The sequence below is a fragment of the Trichomycterus rosablanca genome, chromosome 9 (assembly GCF_030014385.1).
Source record: "Trichomycterus rosablanca isolate fTriRos1 chromosome 9, fTriRos1.hap1, whole genome shotgun sequence".
NCBI classification, from domain to species: Eukaryota; Metazoa; Chordata; class Actinopteri; order Siluriformes; family Trichomycteridae; genus Trichomycterus; species Trichomycterus rosablanca.
Window position 1 is genome coordinate 7,543,447 of NC_085996.1, and position 6,333 is coordinate 7,549,779.

The following is a 6,333-nucleotide window of genomic DNA, read 5'->3' on the forward strand; positions in this document are numbered from 1 at the left end:
CATTGTTTATTGTGTTCTTCGCACTCTCGACACAAAACTTCACACTTATCTGACCTGATGATGTTTTTTTGGACATTAGTGTTTACATCTATAATTATAACAGGTGGACATTGTTTGCACAGCACATGTCAGTCCTCTGAATTCCTGGCTCTGGGCTACATAGTGTGTAACTATACCACAGGTTTAAATACACTATATGGACACCCCTTGTAATTTCTACATTTTTATGTTTAATAAATCAGTCATATAATGTAATTATACTCCGATCAGCCATAACATTAAAACCACCTCCTTGTTTCTACACTCACTGTCCATTTTATCAGCTCCACTTACCATATAGAAGCACTTTAGAGTTCTACAATTACTGACTGTAGTCCATCTGTTTCTCTGCATGCTTTGTTAGCCCCCTTTCATGCTGTTCTTCAATGGTCAGGACCACCACAGAGCAGGTATTATTTGGGTGGTGGATCATTCTCAGCACTGCAGTGACACTGACATGGTGGTGGTGTGTTAGTGTGTGTTGTGCTGGTATGAGTGGATCAGACACAGCAGCGCTGATGGAGTTTTTAAACACCTCACTGTCACTGCTGGACTGAGAATAGTCCACCAACCAAAAATATCCATCCAACAGCACCCTGTGGGCAGAGTCCTGTGACCACTGAGGAAGGTCTGTGTCTAATAGTGGACAGTAAGTGGACACAGTATTTAAGAACTCCAGCAGCGCTGCTGTGCCTGATTCACTCATAGTCAAGTGGAGCTGATAAAATGGACAGTGAGTGTAGAAACGAGGAGGTAGTTTTAATGTTATGGCTGATGGCTGTTAATGTTTTAATGTTATGGCTGATCAGTGTAGGCTTCTAACTTTGCAGCATCAGTTTAGGGAGGGCCCTGTCCTGTTCAAGCATGACTGTACACAAAGCAAAATTTATAAAGGTGGTTTAAACAAACAGACCAGCTTTGGAATGAACTGGAATACTTGGCTTTCTTGACCAACATCAGTGTCCAACCATACAAATACTTTTAAATGAATGGGCACAAATTCCCACAGACATACGTCTTGTAAGAAGCGTTCTCAGGAGAGTGTCTGTTATAGCTGAGAAGATTACATAAAGGTCTCTGTTTTAATAACATTTGTTTTTAAAATGGGACGTCCAACAAGCTCATGGTCAAGTGTCCAAATACTTTTGGCCATATAGGTAGTTATCATTTATTCATCGGATTAATAGCAGCCTAATACAGGCTAGTAAACTGGTTGAATGTTTTTGTTCTGCCCTGCAACAAACCCACATTCAGGAAGCTGTATTTGTTGTTTTATTTGATTGCTCACATCGTCCACTTCTGTTTTCCTGACTGTCCCAGACTGTGTGGGATTGTGTATAAAAATAAACGAGGCGCACCGACTTCTCCTCGAGACGTGATGTACACGTTGCTATTTATGAATTTTACTTGTAATGCACTTGAAGTTGAGTGCTCTTATTTATTTCACTTCAGGATTATTTGGGTGCTGATTTGATTCTTGCAGTCTGGGATATATGATGCGCTGGTGCTCAGTGAACACTCAGACATCCAAAATATAAGCATTACACTCTGGCGCTGCATATTCATTTCTGCCCTGTGGAGCGTCCAGTCCTATCCAGTCCAGTCGATGAAACTGAGAGGAAATGTCTGATAAAACTGGATGTCATTTTCTCTCTTGAACGCTTCTGGTTCTCGAGATTGAAAATGCTCTGATGGGTTTAGTCGGGTGTGTTGGGGTGAACTGTGATGCTGACTCACACAGCTCTGTCCGTCCTGCATGGATGGCTTTAGCAGGGCAGCTGTGTGCCGGGTGGAGGTCAAAGGTTTACATACTTTTGATAGTATTACACTCTGGGGCTGAAACACAGGAATACAATCATTAGAAGGGGTGTCCCAATACTTTTGTCTATGTAGTTTAGGCATTTTCTCCTTTTCTCACAATTTAGTGTCATCAATTCGTCTTCCGCTGCTGGAGACTCCGGTCATGTCCAAGGAGGGTAATTTTGCCTGCCTGGCGCTCTCTCCGATGTGTGCACAGTTCACAACTCCTCTTATTCACCCACACCTTCGTGTGAGGCCAGAATTTGTGCACGGAGAGCCACGCCCTGATCTCCGGGCTCCTCCACTTTCTGTACAGGCGCCTTGGGCTACTAACCAGGGTCCTTGCACAGCCACTTTTCCTTCCGTCCGTTTCTTACCCAGCAGACTTAGTGGCCAAGTATGCCTGCTAGGGGGTGCCCAGCCGACCAGCAGCAGTGCTGAGTTTCGATCTCCGCTGTGCCATCTGGGCGCCCCCATGTAGTGTATTTCTTTTCTTTTTTTCTTTTTCTCCCGATTTTTTGCGCGTCCAATTTTTACCCAATTGCGTTATGCTTCTTCTCTACTGTTGCTGACCCCCGCCCCGATTGAGGAGAGCGAACTGACATACGCCCCCCCCCCGACACGTAAGCAGTAGCCGACTGCATCTTTTCACCTGCACGAGCCAAGTTCATATGCGAATAAGCCTTGTGCACGGAGAGACACACCCTGATCAGAATTATTCCCCTACTCTGTGCAGACGCCATCAGTCAGCCAGCAGAGGTCATAATTGCATCAGTTATGAGGTCCCTATCCGGCTCCCTCACTGTATGAACAATAGCCAAATGTTGTTCATATAACCGCCCAGCCCAGCCGGATGGCAGAGCTGAGATTAGATACGATGTAAGTTCCAGCTCTGATGTGCTAGCGTATTTTACCACTGCGCTACCTGAGCGGCTCATGTAGTGTATTTCTGGTTGGCTTGAGGTCACAACTATGAATATTTAACATCTTAATAGGCATGATTGATATATAATATATAATTTTCAGTTGGGTCGTTTCATCTGAGACCCCAGTGGTGATTGGGTTCAAGGCAGCTGCCTGGTTTGCTTATGCTTAGATCCTTAGAAATTGCTTAGAAATTCCTGCTCCCAGTGTTTCCAGTGAACAGATGCTGTAGTTAAACAATATAAACCAGTACTGAAGTTAAATCAGATATAAACGAGGTGGCATCTCGGTACATTTTACCCAGAATATTTGTGTTTGCCCAAAACTAAAAAGCATGGAAGGACTTGAGAGCGACTTCTGGGTGTTTCTGCTAGTCTAAACAAATGAGTTTCAGTCATGGGGATTTGTTTTACTTTAATCTGTGCTGAGGCTCGAGGCTGTTCCGAGTCCAGGCGTGATGGTTGAAGGAGGTTTGGAGCTGAAGAGCTTTGCTCTAAATCCTCTTCATTTTCTAAAAGAACATAATGACTCAGCTAAATCCAGCCAGTTCCACCTCCTTCTGCGCCTCCTCACCGTTATTACCCAGCGTTTCTCTGAAAACGCCTCGTCTTTGGTTTGGTTTGGTTTGGTGTACACAAATATGTGGAGTCCTGAGTATGGTTTTGGAATAAATAACCCATCAGGTGTCCAAATACTTTTGGCCAGAAAAATACAGTGATATACAAATAAGAAATCCCCTTCAGCATACACACACTCATATATTGTGTTTCATTCATTTTCACTAAATGCTTCATCCTGGTCAAGGTCACTGTGAGTCTGGTGCCACCCAGAGATGCTGGGTGTGTGGTGGGAATTCACTCCTGACAGGAAGCCCAATCTGTCCCTGGATAAAACACAGATCCTCAGTGAATCTACAGCAGATCCTCAGCAGATCTTTAGCAGATCCACAGATGGTTTTAAGCAGATCCTAAGCAGATCCATAGCAGATCCTCAGCAGATCTTTAGCAGATCTTTTCAGCAGATCTTCAGCAGTTTCTCAGCAGGTTTTCAGCAGATCTTCACAGGCTTTCAGCAGATCCTAAGCAGATCTTCGGTAGATTCTCAGCAGGTCTTTAGCAGATCTTCAGCAGGTTTTCAGAAGATCTTCAGCAGATCCTCAACAGGTTTTCAGCAGATCCTAAGCAGATTTTCAGCAGATCTTCAGCAGATCCTCAACAGGTTTTCAGTAGATCCTAGGCAGATCTTCGGCAGATTCTCAGCAGGTTTTTATATGATCTTCATCAGGTCTTTAGCAGACCTTCAGCAGATCCTCGACAGGTTTTCAGAAAATCCTAGGCAGATCTTCGGCAGAACTTCAGCAGGTTTTCAGAAGACCTTCAGCAGATCCTCAACAGGTTTTCAGCAAATCCTAAGCAGATCTTCAGCAGATCTTTAGCACATCCTCAGCAGATCTGCCCATGCTACATTGCTGCAGTGCTCCACATGCATTAGTGAGTACAGATGGCAGTAATTTGCTGGTTCATGGTCATGGTGGATGCAACCAGCCCTTCAGACTAAAATTCCTAATGTTTCCATAAACAACCCAGTGGAACACAAAGGTTCTTCTAGTGTTCCTTTTAAATACACCAACATGTCGGCATGAGCCTCCTTCTGAAGGATACACTATATAACACTATACACTAGAAGTATTTGGACACCTGACCACGAGCTTGTTGGACATCCCATTTTAAAAACAAACAGTATTAAAATAGAGTGACCTCTCTGGTGAGATGTTTGAAATCTTCTAGGCCTTCTTGGTTATTCTTTTGCTGACTCATTCTTGACAGTTAGCTTAGTGTTGGAATGCAAAATCAATTTTGTCTTTTCCCCTTTTTTCTAATCTAGTCATGTCCAGTCCTTGTATCTCACAACTATTATGTGCCCCTTTGTGCACAGTTGCTGGCTGCTCTTCCAGAGATGGAGTCTCACTGAGAGTAGCATCACGTACTGAGGTGCTTGTTGACTGCCCAGCTCGGTCAATAGCACCAGTGCCCCACTAGAATGCCCACAGGTTTTTTTTTTTTTTTTTACATCATCTAAATTTCATTACTCATTTTTACATTTAATTTCCCCCCAAACCCTAATTGCTGTATTTATAATTGAAGCGCTGTACCTCAGGGTTCTCACAGTCACCATTAAAGTTTCATCTCCAGCCTTGAATCAAATACAGAATCAGGAACATTCCCACTCGGCTGAATATTTCATCTGAATGAAGCCTTTCTCAGAAAACGCAGAAAAACAAAACACTTAAAGAATTCAAAGCGTCGTAGTTTAAACCGGTGCAATATTGTTTATCACTGCTGATTGCTCTCCTCAGCAGCTAAAGCTCTTGTTTGATTTAGTTGGATAAAAAAGCCAATGCCATGAAAAGATCACGTAAGGATGGTGTGTGCACTCCGGCAACCAGACCACTCGTCACCATGGAGACGTGGCATTCTCCATCCCACCGTTGGAGAAGTGTGTGTCTGATACTGGCCTTTTTCTAGCACATCTGCGTATTGGACTAACCGAGTGTGTGGGCTCACGTGAACGTCCAATTATTAAATACAGACTGAAGTGATGGCAAGTGGATGGAAAACCACAGCTTCTGCAAACCGTGGGTGCTAATAATGCCAGCGGTAATGCTGGTGGTCATTAGACCTGAATGCATTTATATACAAAACCATGAGAAGAGCTGAAGACTCCTCACCAGCCTCCACAGTTCTGGAAAGCTTTTTATATGAGCAGGATGAGCTGAATAAAGTCATATTGATTGCTGAAAGGTATTGAGATCAGGATCCACCAATCTCACCAAACCAATTTCTTTATTGGATATGGGCATTAATATGAAGTTGGTCTCCTTGTGCGACTATAACATCCTTTCCGCAAGATTGTGGACTTTGTTGCTGTTGTTTCAGGTAAAGCGAGAGGGTCTGGGATCCTTACTTATCCCAAAAATGTTCATTGGGGTTGAGGACAGGGCTCAGTGCAGACCACTGGAGTTCCTCCACACAAACTGTAACGCATTAAGTAGCCCTCCCCAAACTGTTGCTGCAAACCTAAAATTATATATTTTTATACTCTATTTATTTTATACACCTGTTTGAATAGGGTGTGGTCAAAACATCATACTTTCGGCCATGTAGTGTATATTTCAGCTGGGGTGGAACAGCTGTAAATGATGCTAGCTCATTACCGCTAGGATCCAGAATCAAAATCCCCAGCGGTGCTATCAGCCAGTCAGGCGTCTACATTCAGACATGATTGGCATCCATGAGGCCCTACGTTGGGTAAATGTCCATTCCAGAGTGTGTTACTGCATTGTTCCCAGTGATTCTGCGGAAACTGGACCCACTGTGACCCTGGCCAGGATAAAGTGCTGGTACAACATGTAAATGAAATAAAAATGTACTAATGTACACCCAACTGTTTCAGCAAGACAGTGTCCAGGCACATTCAGCCTACATTACAATAGCACGGCTTTGTAGTGAGAGTGCAGGTTCTAGACTGACCTGCCTGCAGCCCAGACAGACCTTTGTTCTACTGAAAACA